Source organism: Pongo abelii, chromosome 21 (assembly GCF_028885655.2).
Source record: "Pongo abelii isolate AG06213 chromosome 21, NHGRI_mPonAbe1-v2.0_pri, whole genome shotgun sequence".
NCBI classification, from domain to species: domain Eukaryota; kingdom Metazoa; phylum Chordata; class Mammalia; order Primates; family Hominidae; genus Pongo; species Pongo abelii.
In genome coordinates this window covers 34912115-34930471 of record NC_072006.2, presented here as the reverse complement: position 1 = coordinate 34930471, position 18357 = coordinate 34912115, and the positions used below count along the sequence as shown (strand labels likewise).

Genomic DNA, 18357 nt, shown 5'->3' with positions numbered 1-18357 from the left:
AAACCCCTGTATTTGTTTTCCATTGTGTCATAACAAATTATCACAAACAAAACAACACAAATTGATTATCTTAGAGAAGTCAGTGAGCTTGACTGGGTCTCACAAGGGCTAAATGAGGGTAACCAGTGGGTGGGTTCCCTGCTGGAAACTCTGGGGAAAATTTGCTTCCACATTCATTCAAGCTATTGGCTGAATTTAGTTCCTTGCAGCTGTAGGACTGAGGTTCCCACTTCCTTGCTGGTTGTCAGCTGAGACTGGCCTTTCCTACTAGAGGCTGCCTGCATTCCCCATCTCACGCTTTCAATCTGGTCCCCTCCAGTAACGGCAGGCTGAGTCCTTCTCATGCTTCAAATCTGACTTCCCCTTCTGCCTCATCTCTGACACCAGCCAGAAAAAGTTCTCGGCTTTTAAGTGCTTATGTGAGTAGAATAAACCCACCCAGAAAATCCAAGATAATCTACCTAAGATCCTTAACTTTAATTACATCTACTTAACATATTCAAGTTACAGGGTTTATAGTATGGAAATCGTAGGGGAGCCATTCTGCTTACCGCAGTCTGCCTTCTGGTTTCCAAGGATTCATCTCTCTCCCAAATGCAAAATACATCCATCCCATCCCAAGGTCCCAAAGGTTTCCCATCTAAAGCTTATCATTTCCAAAGTCCCAAATCTCATTCATCTATTCAGGTGTGGATGAGGTTCTGGGGATAAAACAGTAAGTCCAATTCCTGGGGCACAATTCCTAAAGAAAACAAGTTCTCTACTCCCAACATACCATTATGAGACATGTATAGAATAACAGTTATAGACATTCCAGTTCAAATGGGCAAAATGTAAAAGAAAACAGAGCCTCGGGTCCAAAGCAGTTTCAAAATCTAGGGAATCTCCATTCCATTTCAAAGCCTGGGAAAAATCCTCTCCAGCTTTTAGCTCCACCCCTCTGGGCTCTCCTATCTCCGTCTGAGTCACCCTGCTTTTTTTTTATGAAAAGCAACACATTCACATGTGAGTAGTTTTATCAGCCTGCTTCCTATCAGTAGAATGTGGGGGGTCCAACAGCCCTATTACTGTCTCTTTCAATCCAAACTAGAATTGTTTATGTTGCCATAAAATTCTCAAGAACCTAATGGGCTGTGGAAGTATTCCACAGGGGTTCACTCCATTAAAGTTCACATTCACAAATAAACCAGGCTGCACATTTAATACTTTGCTTGGAAATCTCAGCTAAATATACAAGTTCATCACTTGCAAATTTGGCTTTCCATATAACCATAGGATACAATTCTGCTAAACTTAGTTGCTACTATGTAACAAGGATCCCCTTCCTGCCAGTTTCCAATAAGAAAGACCTCACTTCTGTCTGGGCCCTCACTAGCAGAGTCATTAACATCCATATTGCTACTAAAAGTCTGTCCTAGGCCTTTTCTTTTTTCTTTTTTGACAGGGTCTTACTCTGCCACCCAGGCTGGAGTGCAGTGGTGCCATTACCGCTCACTGCAGCCTTGACTTCCTGGGCTCAAGCGATCCTCCTGTGTTCTAGGCCTTTTCTATCATGCCCTTCAAAACAATTCTAACCTTTATCTACTGCCACTTTCATTTTTAGGTAATAGTACCCCACTCCTGGTACCAAAATCTATACTAGTGTTCTACTGCTGCCATAACAAATTACCACAAATGTAGTGGCTAAAAATGACACAAATTTGTTATCTCACACTTATTGTAGGTCAGAAGTTGGGTGGGCTTGGCTAGCTAGGTCTTCTGCTTAGGGTCTCACAAGGGCAAAAATCAAGGTGTCTCAAGGTTGCATTCCTTGGTGGAAACTCTGGGAAATTCACTTCCAAGCTCAATCAGGTTGTTGGCCAAATTCAGGTTCCTTCTGGTTGCAGGACTGAGGTCCCCATTTCTTGCTGGTTGTCAGCCAGGGACTGGCCTCTGCCACTAGAGGCTGCCCACATTCCTTCTGATAACTTTCCATGTGGTCCTCTCTAGCAAAGGCAGATGAAGTCCTTCTCATGCTTCAAATCTCTGATTTCCTTTTCTGCCCATTTCTCTGACCCCAGTTGGAGAAAGTTCTCTGCTTTTAAGGACTCATGTGATTAGATTCGGCCCACCCAGAAAATCCAGGATAATTTTTCTATTTTAAGACTCCTAACCTTAATTACACCTGCCAAGTTCCTTTTGCCATGTAACATAGGATAGCTACAGATTCTGGGGATCAAGGTACGGACACTTTGGGAAGAGGGAGATGTAATTCTGCCTACTACAAATCCAAGTCCTATGGAAGGGTTTAAACTCACTTCCTAAAGAAAATCATCCCTTTCTTTAACAGAGTGTGAAGTAAAGATGTATATACTTTACTTATGTGAAGTAAAGTATATATACATACATACGTCTTTACTTATGTGACACAAAGATGTATGTTCAGAAATAGAGACAACAGTAAAAACAAGGACTCACTCTGGATAAGTGAGTAGGCAAAGGAACTAAACGCGCAGTATGGAAAACGAGTTGCCACCTGTTTCATCCTCAAATTGCAAGGCACTTCACCCATAACTATTTAGAAACTAACCCATGCTCCTCCTTAAATGTGTATTTCTCTTCTCTGTATTCCACAAAAGAGTACATAACTAGGCATTGTTTTTGTTTTTTTTTTTTAAAGAAAAGTCACCTCACGGGGACCTAACTTTATAATCAGTTGATTACTCAATCTAAGCAAATTTCCAATCTTGCATTCTTTCTTCAAGTCATACACCCTCCCCCAATAGCAAACCAAAGCCAAGTATTTCAAAGTCACAGAAGGACAAAAACATGCCCTGCTAAGACTGCAGGTGAACTTTTGAGAATACCACGGAGGAGAATTAGTATTGGTACTGGACTTTCAGCCCCAGGTCCACCAAGCCAGTAAAGCCAAATGACTTACAACAAAACCCTACAACAACTACAAAGATAATACTCTAACGCCCTGTCTACAGTCAAATTCTTTACTATAAATTTTACTTACAACAGAAGAGCCCCAAATATACCAGCTAGTCCCTTTACAGTGACAGGTAAAAGCTACTTACTACACTTACTACCTGCCAGACACTGTAGTAAGCACTTGACACAAATTGTCTTATTTACTCTTCTCCATAAACTCACAAGCTAGAAAATACCAACCTCTCCCTTTTACAGACGGGAAAACTGAGGCTTAGAGAGTTTAGGTCACACAGCTAAGTAGCAATGGCCCTGATATTTGAGAACCTAGGCAGTGTGGTTTTTAACCACTGGGCCTATACTGCACTCCTCAGATGGAATGAAGTCTCCAATTCTTGGAAAAATCTTCCCTTCTTAGTTTTCTTTTCTTTTTTCTTTTTGAGGTGGAGTCTCGCTCTGTCGCCCAGGCTGGAGTGCAGTGGCAGATCTCAGCTCACTGCCACCTCCGCCTCCCAGGTTCAAGCGATTCTCCTGCCTCAGCCTCCCGAGTAGCTGGGATTACAGGCGCGCGCCACCAAGCCCGGCTGATATTTGCATTTTTAGTAGAGACGAGGTTTCACCGTGTTGGTCAGGCTGGTCTCGAACTCCTGACCTCGTGATCCACCCGCCTCGGCCTCCCAAAGTGCTGGGATTACAGGCGTGAGCCACCACGCCCGGCCTCTCTTCTTAGTTTTCATTTCCTCTCCCCATGTCCCATTCTCGTAGAATTAAACAACTGAAAAGTAATCAAGTCTTCCCAAATAATTTGCCACCTTCTTTTCAGAACTCTTTCCTCCACACAAAGCAACAGCCAAGATGCAACTTCTCCTGACCCTGACTCTGCTTCCCCAAAACAAACTACAGAAGCTCCACCCATCACCTGCTTAATCTAGCAATGTTCCAACACTGCAAAAAACATACAACGAAAAACAAAATTGAAAAGTCCTACTCTTTCAAAAGGTCACCAACATATGTATACTCTTAGCCAAGCTTTCTCTCCATACCTCTTTTTCTATCCAGGCTCCTAACTAGTCCTTAACTCCAACTCCAGACGTTCTGCCCCACATCTTGGTCCCTTCCCCCTTTCTCCCCAGCAATCCCGCCTGGGGTTCTCTCCACCTCGCACCCACTCTGCAGGTGGGAAGCTCAGCCCCGCCCAGAGGGACCCTAAGAAGGCCCCTACTCCAGCTGCCCAGTTCCGCGGGAGGGTTCACTGCACACTACCCAGCAGGCACCACTCCCTCCGCACCCTCCCCCAGCACCCCCCTGCGGCCCCACCCCTCAAGTTCCCTTCCCCCTCTGACGACCCCCTCCTCCAAGTTGTCCCCTAGTCCCCACCCAGTCCAGCCCTCTCCTCTGCAATAAGCTGGACTCCGGCAGCCGGTTCCCACCCTCACATCGGCCTCTGCCCCCAAACCTCGCCCTCCGCCCTGGGGGGTGGCCCTGGGCCTCCCCGATGGGCTGCAGGGGCCTCAGTTGGTTTATGTGTGAAGGTGGGGGCAGGGGAAGGCGACGGGCCGCTCAGGAGTCCGCTGGAAGCGTGAGGGTCGGCCGCGTTCCGCTGCCCTATCCTGGGCCCACCCCACCCTCCAACGACCTCGCCTGGCGGCTCCCAAGGTACCTGTGGTGGAAGCGGCAGCGGCGGTGGCCGCTCTCCCCTCTGCTCACACAGACAATATGGCGGCGATGGAGGAGGAGACACACGGCTCGGCCGCCAGCCGCAGGGACCAGAGCGAGGCTGCAGCCGCTGCTACCGGAAGCGGAAACCCCCTCCCACCAGGAGGCGGGGCGAGACAGCTTCCGACTCCGCCCCCAGAGGAATCTCTGTGAGTGCGGCCATGCTGGGATGTCCTATTGTAGCCTTAGGGATTCAGTTCTGGCCTAGGGTGCAAAATGGAAGGAATTCCCAACGCAAAACAGAATAAGGAGACTTGCAATAGTTAAGCGCATTTTATTTCAATAGTGTTAACAAGTGACAACAGAGAGAACACGAACCTCCCACTAGGTGAACAGTTGGTTTGACCCAAGTTAAGATGGCGGTACCCAGGTTTCCCGCACTTCACCCAACTGGCCCCTCCTTTCTTGAAAAGAACCATGCGCGACCTGCAGAGCTGTAGAGCCAAGCATTCTGGGAGCTGAAGTCTCTTTTGCTCTGACCCCTCGTTTAAAATTAGGGTTTCAGCAACACTTTCTATTCAAACTTGGAGTTCGGAAGAAGTGAATGAAAGTTGGACCCTAGGAGGGGCATGGCGCAGGAGTCTGGGAAGTGAGGATACTAGCTCTCAAGAGACCAAGGCCCAATTCCTTCCTCCTACAGGAGTCCTGCCAAGAGCTGTGCGTCCAAAATACAGTGTTTTTTTTCCTTCTATCTGCCTCCCACCCTCGCTCTCCTTGCCCGAGCTACCTCCCCAAAACAGCCACAAAGCACTTTCTACCATGCAGAGCTCATCATGGTCTCCTTATGGTCAAAAATCTCCCATGGACCTCTTTATGCACCAAAGATAGCCCAAACTCTTCACTTGACATTCAAAGTCCTCCATAATTTGGCCAAACCCTCCTTTCCAGCTCCTATTCTGCCACTCTCTTCTCAAATTCCGGAAGATTCCACCCACTAAGACTGCAAACAATTCCTGGAACTTAGCTGTGTTGCCTCCCTCTCTTTACACTGGCAGTTACTTCTCTTACTGTCACCTCATGGACTGGATAATTTCTGTATGCCGATTGAACTAATTCAGGGATCCTTTCCTCTAGGGGTCTTCTCTCTGTTTAACTCCCTCCAACCCAGCCACTATCAGTCAGTAACCTGAGGACCTCAGTCTGTCTCCTCCATCAGACTGTGAGCCCTCAGTGGACAGGGCTCCGTCTGATGATCAGCCTCTCCTTTGCAGGCCCTGCTAAAAGCTGAAGCGTCTAAGAGTTGCTGAAAGGAGTTCAAGTGTTAGTCTCACCTCTGGTGGGACAGAGGTGTGAGCACTGGAACGAGGGTGAGGAGGCCAGGTTATTTCGGTACAACCATTATCCCTAGCTGTCTCAGAATAGCTGGTTGTCTCAGGAATGGGCCTCTCCACCCTCCACAGCCCTGCTTTCACAGTTTGTCAGCTGACTAGTACCTCTGCTCCCAAAGAGGCACCTCCTCCCCACGTGGGGTTAGGGCTGGTGGTGGCTGCAGACTTATATTGATGGCCTCAGGGAGGTGGCTGTGGCCTTCTCTGGACCTCATCTGCTAGACAGCTTATGACATCTGATCCCAATTGCCTGGGAACCCACAACAGTTTTTCTCTCAGTATCCTGTAACTGGGCCTCAGTTTCCCCACTTGTGGACTGAGGAGGTTATACAAGATAATCCCAAAGTTTCTGCGAAGCCATCTTCCGGGAAATGATACCCTTCTACCTACCTCTTGAACGTATCTTTTTGGCTCTCGTGGCTTTGTTTTTCCCAACTGTATTCACATTTGTTTAACTCACAACAATTCATCATTTGCTATGAGCCAGAGACTGTGCTAGGTACTGGGGATGTGTTATGAGCAAGACATACACCAGTTGCTCACTGGTGGAGCTTACCTTCTAAAGTGAGAAGCAAGTAATGCACAGGTAAACAAATGCATGAACAAAGTAATTTCAGGTAGCAATAAGTGCTACGAAAAGAAAAGATAAGTAGCTGTGAAGTATAGAGCTTTAGCTTGAGTGGTTCAGAAGGTCTCTTTGAGAAGGAAACAGTAAGTGCAAACGTCCCAAGGCAGGAAAGAGCATCACAAGTTTGAAGAAGGAGGCCATGGTGGCTGAAGCACTGCAAATAAAGGGAAGAAGAGGAAGAAATATGGTGGGAGAGGTGGGCAGGGCATTCAGGTCATGATAAGGAAGCTGGGTTTTCATCTGAGTGTAGTGAGAATATTTCCCATTGCTTAGTCTTCATGCCTTTCTGATCTCAGCCTCTCTCACAGCATTAGTTCTTCATTCTTCTTCCTAGTTCTGGCCTCTATCCATGACTTCATTCAGAGGGCTCACCTGGGCACACATATACAACCCTCATACTCATGCAGGACATAATTGAAACCCAACTCCTGCCATCTACTACGCCAGCCTCATGTAGGTCTCCCATCTCAAGAGGCTTCCCATCCCGAGTGTTCACCTAGTTGTGGACTTAACATTTATACTTAACTCTTACTGTCTCTGATCTCCCACATCACACCTCTCAGGCTAGTCTTTCTGCAAACAACAGCAGCAGAAGCAAGAGTTAAGATGTTGAGAGTACTTGCACTGTGCCACACACTGAATGTTCATCATCTCACTTAATCCTCATGTCAACCTGATGAGGTAGAAACCAAAAGTATCTCGCTGTACAGATGAGGAGACTCAGGTTCACAGAGATCACAGGCCATGCCCAAGGTCACATGCCGGAGATGGAGCTTGCATTTCAACCTGGGCCATTAGAGTGACACTCTCTCCCTCTCTGTCTCTTTTGAGACAGGATCTTGCTCTGTTGTCCAGGCTGGACTGCAGTGGCATGATCATAGCTCATTATAAGCTTGAACTCCTGTGCTTAAGCGATCCTCCCACCTTAGCCTCCTGAGTAGCTAGGACTACAGACATGCACCACCATGCCTGGCTCATTTTTAATTTAGTAGTATTTTTATTACTATTATTATTATTGTACAGATGGGGTCTCGATATGTTGCCAGGGCTGGTCTTGAACTCCTAGGCTCAAGCAGTTCTCCTGCCTTGGCCTCCCAAAGTGCTAGGATTACAGGCAAAAGTTTTAATCATGCACTAAGAACCTAAGTGTATTCGCTTTCTATTGCTGCTTAACCCCAAAATATAGTGGCTTAAAACAACAATATTTTGTGTTTGTGTGGATTGGCAGTTTGGACATGTCTCAGCCAGGACAGCTCTTTTCTGCTCCAAGTGGTCTTTCCTGGCTTACTCTTACATTTGCCGTCAGTGAACAGGTCAGCAAACTGGTTAGAACTCTATGGCCTCATTCACACGTCTGGCAGTTGGTTGGCGTTGTTGGCTTGAGTGCTTTGGTTCTCCTCCATGTTGCTTCTTCAGTAAGCTAACTCAGGCTTCCTTACATGATGGCCCCCAGAAGAAAGAAAACAAAAGCAGCAAGATCTCTTCAGATCTAGGCTTAGAAATGATATAGCCTCATTTTCACTGTATTATATCAATCAAAGGCAGTCATATGGCCAGCTCAGATTCAAGGAGAGTAGAAATAGATTCCATCTCTTCATGAGAAAAACATCAAATCATACTGCAAGGAGTCATGTGTATAAGGAGGGTGAAATTGTTGTGGCCACCTTTGCAAACATTATATCACATAAGTAACCATAGGCATGGAACTGGTTAAAGAAATTATGGTACAGCCAGACATGGGGCTATTCACAGCAATGAGAATTAACATTTTCGAGCACTTAATGTGTGTCAGACACTGTACAAGATGCTTTACATCTATTAACTCATTTAATCCTCAAAACAGCTCTCTGTGGCTAGTACATTTTTAATCTCCATTTCAGAGATTAAGTACACCAAGTCTCAGAGAGGTTAAACAACTAGTCCAATGTCACACAGCAACTGACAAAGCCATTGAAAAGAATGAGGACAGTATTATGTCCTGACATAGAAATCTGGCCCTGACATTCTGTTACACAATATAAAGCAAGAGACAAACAGTAGTTTGATCAGAAAACATTTAGAAAGCACATTTAAATAATTAGGAGATGTGTGTCTTTTTTTTTTTTTTTTGAGATGGAGTTTCACTCTTGTTGCCCAGCCTGGAGTGCAATGATGCGATCTTTGCTCACTGCAACCTCCACCTTCTGGGTTCAAGTGATTCTCCTGCCTCAAACTCCCGAGTAGCTGGGATTACAGGTGCCCACCATGCCCAGCTAATTTTTGTATTTTTAGTAGAGATGGGATTTCACCATGTTGGCCAGGCTAGTCTTGAACTCCTGACCTCAGGTGATTGCCTGTCTTGGCCTCCCAAAGTGCTGGGATTACAGGCATGAGCCACTGCGCCCAGCTGGAGATGTATGTCTTATAAAAATTAGTAGAATAAAAACTTTTATGTCTTATAAAAATTAGTAGTCTGGGCACGGGGGCTCACCCCTGTAATCCCAGCACTTTGGGAGGCCGAGGCGGGTGGATCACAAGGTCAGGAGATCGAGACCATCCTGGCTAACACGGTGAAAACCTGTCTCTACTAAAAGTACAAAAATTAGCCGGGCATGGTGGTGGGTGCCTGTAGTCCCAGCTACTCAGGAGGCTGAGGCAGGAGAATGGCATGAACCCGGGAAGCAGAGCTTGCAGTGAGCCGAGATGGCACCACTGCACTCCAGCCTGGGTGATAGAGCGAGACTCTGTCTCCAAAAAAATAAATAAATAAAATAAATTAGTAGATCTGTATGTCTTATAGTTTTAGATAAATTCAGGAAGAATTTACTACAAACTACTAATGGAGCTTATCTTTGAAGAGGAGAAAAGGAGAAAACTTAATTTAAATACCTCTGTTTGTATTGCTTGAATTTTTTTTGTTTTGTTTTTTGAGACAGGTTCTTGCTCTGTTGCCCAGGCTGAAGTGCAGTGGCAATGGTCACAGTTTGCTGCAGCCTCAACCTCCAGGGCTGAAGTAGTCCTTGCACCTCAGTCTCCCAAGTAGTTGAGACCACAAGTGTGTGCCATAATGCCTGGCTAATTTATTTTTATATTTTGTAGAGATAAGGTCTCCCCATGTTGGCCATGCTGGTCACAAACTCCTGGGTTCAAGTGATCCTCCCGCCTTGGCCTCGCAAAGTGCTGGCACGAAGCCTGGCCTTCTTTGAATTTTTTTACAGCAATCATAAATTTTTATTTCAATACCTTATAAAGAAGAAAATGCTTTTAAAATGTCCTTCAACTTGATTCTCACCTATGTCTTTTTCTATTTGGTTTTATTTTTATTGTTTTTTGTTTTCTTTTTTGATACCACCCCAGCCCAACCCCTTATCAATTCTGACCCGAAGTTTTGTGGCCACCTTGAGGGCCCTTCCTCTCTCCCTCTGCAGTGCATCCTGCTTGCTGCTGGGGGAAAGCTGATTAACCATCATGTTCCATTTTTGTCTAAGAGTTTTCAATGGTATTGCATTGTCTACACAGAAAGTCCAAACCCTTTGGCCTAGTACATTGGGTGTTTGTAAGTTTGACTCCAACTTGGTTGGATTCCAGCTCTGTCACTTACTAGCAGTATATAGTTGGATAAGTTATTAGATCTCTCTGAGCCTCAATTTCCACATCTTTTTTTAAAAAAAAATGAAAGAAAAGACCAGGTGCGGTGGCTCATGCCTGTAATTCCAGCACTTTGAGAGGCCAAGGTGGGTGGATCACCTGAGGTCAGGAGTTTGAGACCAGCCTGGCCAACACGGAGAAACCCTGTCTCTAGTAAAAATACAAAAATTAGCCGGGCATGGTGGCACATGCCTGTAATCCTAGCTACTCAGGAGGCTGAGGCAGGGAGAATTACTTGAACCTGGAAAGTGGAGGTTGCAGTGAGCCGACATTGTGCCACTGCACTCCAGCCTGGGTGACAGAGCAAAACTCTGTCTCAAAGGAAAGAAAGAAAGAAAAAAAGAAAGAAGGAAAGAAAGAGAAAGAGAGAGAAAGAAAAGAAAGAGAAAAGAAAGAAAACGATATAGCATTACATATTTTGTGGCAAATTAGATTACTGTTCAGTGACTGTTCACTTTCTCCCCCAGCCAGGGGCAATTGATATTTTCCTGCCCCATTAATATTAGGCTTGGCCATATGGTTTGCTTTGGTTAGTGGAATATACATATCAGTGACAATGTGCAAATTCCAGCCTAGGCCTTAAGAGGTCTCTCGTTTTCAATTGGCTGTCTTAGAATTTTCACCTCTGCCTTGAAGGGCGAGCTGTCATTGGTGCCTTAGATCTTTTGAAACAGACTTCCAATCAAGGTTGTGGTAGGCAAGTCTGAGATAAGAATAGTTCTTTACTCTTTAGTTTTAGTTTGCATTAATTAAATTATAATTTATAGTTTTTCGTGAACTCCGTATTTTTGAATGAGTGGAAGCTAAAGAGGTGGGAAGAGAATGCTGTGTCTCAATTTGGGAAAGCAGTAGCTTCTGTCCAAATGTCCAGCATCAAACAGGCTAGTCCTAGAAGAATAAAGGACACACATAGTAGATCTGAAATTGAGTCAACCCCAGCAGAGCCCAGCCAAGATCAGCCAAACTCAAATGACTACATATGAGAGAGGGAGAAATCAATGTTTGCTTCTGTCAGCACAGAGTCTTGGGGTAGTTTGATATGCAACATTATTATAGGAATAGCCAACTAACAGATTCACATCATAGGGCTTTTTTCAGGGTTAAATAAATGAATACAGGAAACGCCTTAAAAATACACTGGCATATAGCAAGGGTGTAATGCATGTGAACTACGATTATTGGGGGTGCAACTGTGAACAAAACAAGACCCTGTTCTCATGGATCTTATGTTCTGTGGAGAGATGTATGGAATGGCGGCTGGTGATGAGTGTTATGGAGGAAAATAAAGCAGGGAAGGAGAGGGAGTGCTGGGTTAAAATTTCAAATGTGATTATCAACAAAACTTCAACCGAAGGTGAAACTTGACCAAATGCCCGGAGGAAGTGAGGTGGGGAGCCAGAAAGTATGTGGGAGAAGATTGTCCCAAGCAGAGGGAATTAGGATGGGCAAAGACCGTGAAGTAGGCTCATGCCTGGTGAATTTCAGGAATGGTCAGTAGATAGGGCAGCTGAGCCAAGTGAGTGGCTGATCTCGTCTCGGCTCTGCTGGGGTTGACTCAAATTCAGGTCTACTGCATGTGTCTTTTATTCTTCTGGGACCAGCCTGTTTGATGCAGGAGGTTTGGACAGAAGGGGAAGACAATGTCTCAGAGGTTCACAAGGGACTGGATTGTGCACAGCCATGTAGGGCTATCGTGAGGACTTGCTTCTGGTCTGAATGAGGTGGGGAGCTATGGGAGGGTTTTGACCAGATGGAGGGCAGGCTCTGCTATGCATTTTTATAGGATTTGTCCAGCTGCTAAGTGTGGACTAGATGGACCTGGAATGAGGGCAGGGAGAAAAGATAAGAAGCTACTGCCACAAGCCAGATAAGAGATGGTGTTGGTTTGAACCAAAGTTGGACTCTGAGGTTCTTTTCAAAGTAAAATCAAAAGAATTTACTGATAGGTTTGGTATGGGGTGTTTGAGGAAAAAAAGAATTGAGGATGACTCCAAGGCTTCTGGCCTGAGGAACCGAAAGAAGGAATGTGCCAGTAACTGAGATGAAGAAGGCTATAGAAGAGAACTTCTGGGGGCAGGTGGAGAAAGAGAGGAGGAATTAGCAGTTCCATTTGGGATTTGTTAAATTTAAGTGAGCTATGAGACTTCCAAGTGCAGATGACTAATCAGAAGTTAGATGTATGAATCTGAGCCCAGGAGAGAGGTCCAAGCTGGAGACGTAATTTTTGGGAGTTACTATATACTAAATTGTGTCCTCCCCAAATTTATATATTGAAACCCTAACACCCAATGTGACACTATTTGGAGGTAGGGCCTTTAAGGAGGTTAAAAGAGATCATAGAGTGGGCCTTAATTCAACAGGACTATTGTCCTTACAGGAAGATGAAGAGATAACAGAGCTCATTCTCTCCCCATGCAGGTGCTCAGAGGAAAGGCTGTGTGAGGACACAGCAAGAAGGCAGCCGTTTACAAGCCAGGCAGAGAGCCTTCACCAGAAACCCTCCCTGACAGCACCTTGATCTCAGATTTCCAGCCTCTCAGTGAGAGGCTGAACTGTGAGAAAATAAATTACTGTTGTTTAATCCTCTCAGTCTGTGGCATTTTGTTATGGTAGTTCGAGCAGACTACTACTGAGTCAGCAACAGAGAAATGGTTTTTAAAGCCATGAGGGGCCAGGCATGGTGGCTCACACCTGTAATCCCAGCACTTTGGGAGGCTGAGGTAGGCAGATCACTTGAAGTCAGGAGTCTGAGACCAGCCTGGCCAACATGGTGAAACCCCGTCTCTATTAAAAATACAAAAATTAGCTGGGTGTGGCGGTGTGCACCTGTAATCCCAGCTACCCAGGAGGCTGAGGCAGGAGAATTGCTTGAACCCGGGAGGCGGAGGTTGCAGTGAGCTGAGATCGAGCCACTGCACTCCAGCCTGGGCGACAAGGGCGAAACTGTTTCAAAAATAAATAAATAAGTAAATAGCCATAAGTCTGGGTGAAATTGCCCAGGGAATGAGTGTAGACAGAGAAGGAGGACCAAGGACTGCACCCTGGGGCATCCAACAGTAAGAGACAAGCAACCAGCAAAGGAGCCTGAGAAGGAGCAGCCAGTGGGGTAAGTGTCCTAGGGACCAAGTGAAAAACGTATTTCATGGAAGGAGTGTTGATCCCCTGATCCCCTGTGTCAGATGCTGCTGAGGGGTAAGAAAAGAAAAGAACAAAGGGCTGATTTACAAAGTGGAGGGCATTGTTTTGACAGGAGAGAGTGTAGGTAGATTGGTGGGAACAAAAGTCTGATTGGAGTGGGATTAAGAGAGAATCGGAGAAAATATAAATATAGATATAGAAAGGAAGGAAAAAAGGAAGGAAGGAAGGAGGGCTCTTTTTTTCTTTTTCTTTTTGAGATGGATTCTCATTCTGTTGCCCAGGCTGGAGTGCAGTAGTGTGATCTCGGCTCACTGCAACCTCCGCCTCCCGGGTTCAAGCGATTCTCCTGCCTCAGCCTCCGGAGTAGCTGGGATTACAGGTGCGTGCCACCACCTCTGGCTAATTTTTGTATTTTTAGTAGAGATGGGATTTTGCCATGTTGGCCAGGCTAGTCTCAAACTCCTGATCTCAGGTGATCTGCCTGCCTCGGCCTCCCAAAGTGCTGGGATTAGAGGTGTGAGCCACCGCACTTGGCCTGGAGAGCTCTTTTTAAGAGTAGAAAGCTGGGCCAGGCGCAGTGGCTCATGCCTGTAATCCCAGCACTTTGGGAGGCTGAGGCGGGCGGATCACCTGAGATCAGGAGTTCGAGACCAGCCTGGCCAACATGGTGAAACCCAGTCTCTACTAAAAATACAAAAAGTTAGCCAGGTGTGGTGGCGCACGCCTGTAATCCCAGCTCCTCGGGAGACTGAGCTAGGAGAATCGCTTGAATCTGGGAGGCAGAGGTTTCAGTGAGCTGAGATAGTGCCATTGCACTCCAGCCTGGGCAATAAGAGTGAAACTCCGTCTCAAAAAAAAAAAAAAAAAAAAAAAAAAGAGTAGAAAGCCAATGACTAAATGTAGAATAGGAGTTGGCAACCACCATAGGAGAGAATCATTAATGGACATTGCAGTAGTGGATTAAAGTTTGATGAGAAATAGGGCATTTGCACAGCCTGAGAATATCTCCCCCCAAGATACTTATTAATTACAAAGGGTAAAATAGTAACTTTACGTGGAGAAACACAGCCAACACCACTTGACCAAGTGATAAAGTGAACATCACCAGTAGCAGGGCAAATTGACATCATGTGGCTTCCGGGATGATGCACTGAGTGGGACATAGCGTCACGTCAGTGATATTTCTGCCAAAGAGGCATAATTGACTCATGAGGGAGCATTAGAAAAGCCCAAAGTGGCCAGGCACAGTGACTCACGCCTGTAATCCCAGCACTTTGGGAGGCTGAGGCGGGCAGATCACGAGGTCAGGAATTCGAGACAAGCCTGATCAACATGGTGAAACCCTGTTTCTACTAAAAATACAAAAATTAGCTGGGCATGGTGGCATGCGCCTGTAGTCCCAACTACTCAGGAGGCTGAGGCAAGAAAATCACTTGAACCCGGGAGGCAGAGGTTGCAGTGAGCCGAGATTGTGCCACTGCACTCTAGCCTGGGCAACAGAGCAAGACTCCGTCTAAAAAAAAAAAAAAAAAAAAAAGGCCAAAGTGAGGATATCTTTGCAAGAGAACCTTGCTCTTTAAAAATGTTGAAGTGATAAAAGACAAAGAAAGACTGAGGAATAGTTTTAGATGAAGGAGAATAAAGTAATTACAACTACTGAATGCAATGTGAGATCCTAGATTAAGAAAAAATCATTTTCACTTACTACAAAATATATTAACTAGATGAGTGGTGAAATTTGAATAAGATCTGTAGATTAGATAATGGTTTTGCATCAGTGTAAAACGTCCCGATTTTGGTTATTATAAGAGAATGTCCCTCCTTTTAGGAAACGTGTACTGGTTTTTAGGCCTGTAACTTACCATAAAACAGTTCAGGGTTGGAGCAAAGAGAAATAAATGATAAAGCAAAGACGGTAAAATCTGGATAACGGGTATTTGGCTATTCTGTTTTTGTTTTGGAGACAGGGTCTCACTCTGTTACCCAGGCTGGAGTGCAGTGGTGTGATCATAGCTCACTGCAGCCTCAACCTCCCAGGCTCAAGCAATGCTCCCACCTCAACCTCCTGAGTAGCTGGGACCACAATTTCTCACCACCACACCTGACTAATTTTTAAATATTTTGTAGAGATGGGGTCTCCCTGTGTTGCCCAGGCTGTTCTCAAATTCATAGGTTCAAGCAATCCTCCCATCTCAGCCTTCCAAAATGCTGGGATTTCAGGTGTTAGCCATTGTGGCTGGTGATATTTGAGTGTTCTTTGTACTACTTTGTAACTTTTCTGTAACTGACATTATGTCAAAATAAATTCTAACAAGAGAGAATAGAAGGAAAGGAAGTAGAGACATGGAGGCAGTGAGTCCAGGTAACTTTTTGAGGAGTTTTGCTGTAGAACTGAGGACAGGTGGCAGGTGAAGAGCAAAATGGGGTCAAGATAAGTTGTTCAAAGGCAGAAATTGTAGCATGTTTTTATGCTGATGAGAGAGCTTCAGTAGATTGGAAAAAAAGTAATAATGCAGAGAGAGAGAGAAGAAAGTGGCTAGAATGGTGTCTCTGGAGAGAAGGATGGGATCTAGTATACAAATGGGGGCTTTGACCTTGGAGCACAGATGGCTCATCCATGGTCACAGAAGGGAGGGCAGAGTATTTGGGTACCAGATTGGTAGGTAGGTAGCTGTGCCGTGGAAATGTGTGGAAATGCTTTCTGATTGCTACCATTTTCCCTGTGAAATAGGAAGCAAGGTCCTCGGCTAAGAATGAGAATGGGGGAGAAGGTGATGGAGGTTTGAAAAGATAGGAAGGAAGTGCTTAGGGAAAATGAATGGATCTACTGTGATTGTCAGGCAGAACAAAAGACACCACTGAAGCTATCATCATTCAAGTAAAGTGAGGCCAGTCTACATGGTGGTGTGTTTTTCTCCAGCCACATTCCACCGCAGGGGGACAAACACAGAGGGATATGGAGTTGGCACCAACTAACAGATGTTTAGTCAGAGAGGGGCAGGGGGATCTTGGGAGTATGCAGCACAATGGGGATAAAGTTATACCGTGGCTGTAATCCACAAAGAAGGAAGTGAGGACAAGGAAACACCAAGGTTCAGAGAGGTTTATTGACTTACCCAAGCTTGCACAGCTAGTGAGTAATGAGTTGGTCTCTGCATCCAGGCAGTGTGGCTCAAAGCTTATTCTCTCACCAACCCAGCATACATAGGCTGTCCCCAGTGTGTAGCATGGCATTTGGCACATGTAGCCTCTGCTAACAAGTGAATTAAATTGTACCTGGGGTTCTCTCTGCCTTTCATTCTACGCCTCCGAAGAATACTAAATAAAATAAAATAAAATAAAACAACAACAACAAAAAAACCTAGCTTCTTCCTTGCCTTCAAGCTGTTTTTGATGTCTTAGTGCGCACAATGAGGGAGATGGGCCTTCAGTCTCCTTTAGGTGGCCATTGGTTCATGCCTGCAGTCTGGCTTTCAGCAGGTCATTCTCAGCACATACTACTCCGGGACAGACACTTTCTCAGGTTCTCAGTACACAGCAGGAAACACGTCAGTGTTCCCGGCCTGGTGGAGCTCAGTCAAGTGGGGAGAAGATAAGCAGACAAATCTAGCATTGCAAACTGGGATCATCGCCAGGAGAGACTAGTGGGCGGGGCATCAGAGTGCATGAGAGTAAAGCTGACCTAGTGGAGGGAGGGAAGAAGAGTTTACCCAAGGAAGGTCAGGAGGGGGTGGCCCATGGGGCTGACCAAAGAGGAGAAACAGCATGGGCAAAGGTCCTAAGATAGGAACATGACTGTTAATGGCATATCAAGGAGGCCAATGTTGTCCAGACGTACATGGAGAGGCTGAAGGGTGGGAGGGAACATTGTGGGAAATGAGATGGGAGAGGTTGGCAGGATCCAGTACACCCTGTAGAGGAATCTGATTTAAGAACAATAGGGTTTAAGCAGGGGAATGATTTCGTAAGGTTTTACATTTATCAGCCTGGTGCGGTGGCTCACGCTTGTAGTCCCAGCACTTTGGGAGGCCGAGATGGGCAGATTGCTTGAGCTCAGGAGTTCAACATGGGGAAACCCCATTTCTAAAAAATATACAAAAATTAGGCTGGGCACGGTGGCTGACGCCGGTAATCCCAGCACTTTGGGAGGCTGAGGAGGGCAGATCACAAGGTCAGGAGATCGAGACCATCCTGGCTAACATGGTGAAACCCCATCTGTACTAAAAATACAAAAAAATTAGCCGGCCGTGGTGGCAGGCGCCTGTAGTCCCAGCTACTCGGGAGGCTGAGGCAGGAGAATGGTGTGAACCAGGAGACAGAACTTGCAGTGAGCTGAGATTGTGCCACTGCACTCCAGCTTGGGTGACAGAGCGAGACTCTGTCTCAAAAAAAAAAAAAAAAAAAATATATATATATATATATAAAATACAAAAATTAGCAGAGAGTGGCATCATGCACCTGTATTCCCAGCTACTTGGGGGGCTGAGGCAGGAGGATTGCATGAACCCAAGGAGTTGAGGCTGCAGTGAGCTGAGATTACCCCACTGCACTCTAGCCTCAAAGACAAAGCGAGATCCTGTCTCAACAACAACAAAAAAAGTATTTTACATTTATAAAAGACCTCTTTGGCTGCTGGGCCAGGAGCAGGGAGGACGGGAGGCAGGGGTAGGAGTGGAGGTGTGGGAGTAGGGGAAGCAGGAGAGGAGTGGAGGTGTGGGAGCAGGGGAGGGAGTGGGTGGGCCAGGAGAGGGGTGATGTGGCACAGGCTAAGATGGAAGCAGTGCAGATAAAGAGAGGTGGATTGATGTGGGACATATTTTGGAACTGGAGTTCACCACAGGGAAACTGAGGCCCAGTACTTTCAAAGATAGCTCTCCAGCTCTCCTAGCCCAATGGAAGCTTTTAGATACTTCTGCACTGTGGGGTCACACTTGTGGGTGGTTGCATTGGGGAATGAGTGGCCAGGACAGGTGACCTCTGACTTTTGTCTAGTGATGCGTGAGTCTC

The 18357-nt window shown here is 45.8% G+C and overlaps 1 protein-coding gene and 1 long non-coding RNA gene across 3 annotated transcripts in view; one reads left to right on the top strand and one right to left on the bottom strand.

Moving 5' to 3' along the window:
- CSNK2A1 (casein kinase 2 alpha 1) overlaps window positions 1–4711 on the bottom strand; it is a 61246-nt gene extending 56535 nt beyond the window's left edge. Inside the window, exon 1 of one of the 2 annotated variants that reach the window (XM_054541466.2) lies at window positions 4574–4711. The gene's annotated coding sequence lies outside the window, so the exon portion shown is untranslated. 2 annotated transcript variants of the gene reach the window in all.
- On the top strand, window positions 4646–12801 carry LOC129052111 (uncharacterized). The gene is made up of 2 exons (XR_008516898.1): window positions 4646–4778; window positions 12631–12801. It is a non-coding gene; the product is annotated as an uncharacterized LOC129052111 (long non-coding RNA).
- The last annotated feature ends 5556 nt before the right edge of the window (window positions 12802–18357 follow it).